The sequence below is a fragment of the Arachis hypogaea genome, chromosome 18 (genome assembly GCF_003086295.3).
Source record: "Arachis hypogaea cultivar Tifrunner chromosome 18, arahy.Tifrunner.gnm2.J5K5, whole genome shotgun sequence".
NCBI lineage: Eukaryota > Viridiplantae > Streptophyta > Magnoliopsida > Fabales > Fabaceae > Arachis > Arachis hypogaea.
Window position 1 is genome coordinate 29,069,375 of NC_092053.1, and position 699 is coordinate 29,070,073.

A 699-nucleotide genomic window follows, 5' to 3' on the forward strand; every position below is an offset into this window, starting at 1 on the left:
GTATCAATTTCAAGAACTCCCTTCTTCTGAGGCGTCCCATTGTTCACAGGACTCCTCTCAGAGGTGTACATGAATTGGTTATTTGCAACCATTTCAATGAGTTCCTGAGCTTCTGTAGGGGTTTTCAGATGAAGAGATCCTCCTGCAGAATGGTCTAATGACATTTTTGACAAATCAGACAGACCATCATAGAATATACATATGATGCTCCATTCTGGAAGCATGTTAGTAGGACACCTTTTGATCAATTGCTTATATATTTCCCAAGCTTCATAGAGGGACTCACCTTCCTTCTGTCTGAAGGTTTGAATTTCCACTCTAAGCTTGCTCATCTTTTGAGGTGGAAAGAATTTGGCCAGGAAAGCACTGATCAGCTTTTCCCAAGAGTTCAGGCTTTCCTTAGGTTGTGAATCCAACCATGTTCTAGCTCTGTCTCTTACAGCAAAAGGGAAAAGCATAAGCCTGTAGACCTCGGGATCAACTCCATTGGTCTTGACAGTGTCATAGATTTGCAAGAATTCAGCTAAGAACTGATGATGATCTTCCAATGGAAGTCCATGAAACTTGCAATTCTGTTGCATTAGAGAAACTAATTGAGGCTTAAGCTCAAAGTTGTTTGCTCCAATGGCAGGAATTGAGATGCTTCTTCCATAGAAATTGGAAGTTGGTGTAGTAAAATCACCAAGCACCTTCCTTGCA

The 699-nt window shown here is 41.2% G+C and overlaps 1 non-coding gene across 1 annotated transcript; it reads left to right on the plus strand.

Annotated features, from left to right (window-relative positions):
- The first annotated feature begins 218 nt into the window (after positions 1–218).
- Positions 219–326, plus strand: LOC112774415 (small nucleolar RNA R71). The gene has a single exon (XR_003188907.1). It is a non-coding gene; the product is annotated as a small nucleolar RNA R71 (small nucleolar RNA).
- The last annotated feature ends 373 nt before the right edge of the window (positions 327–699 follow it).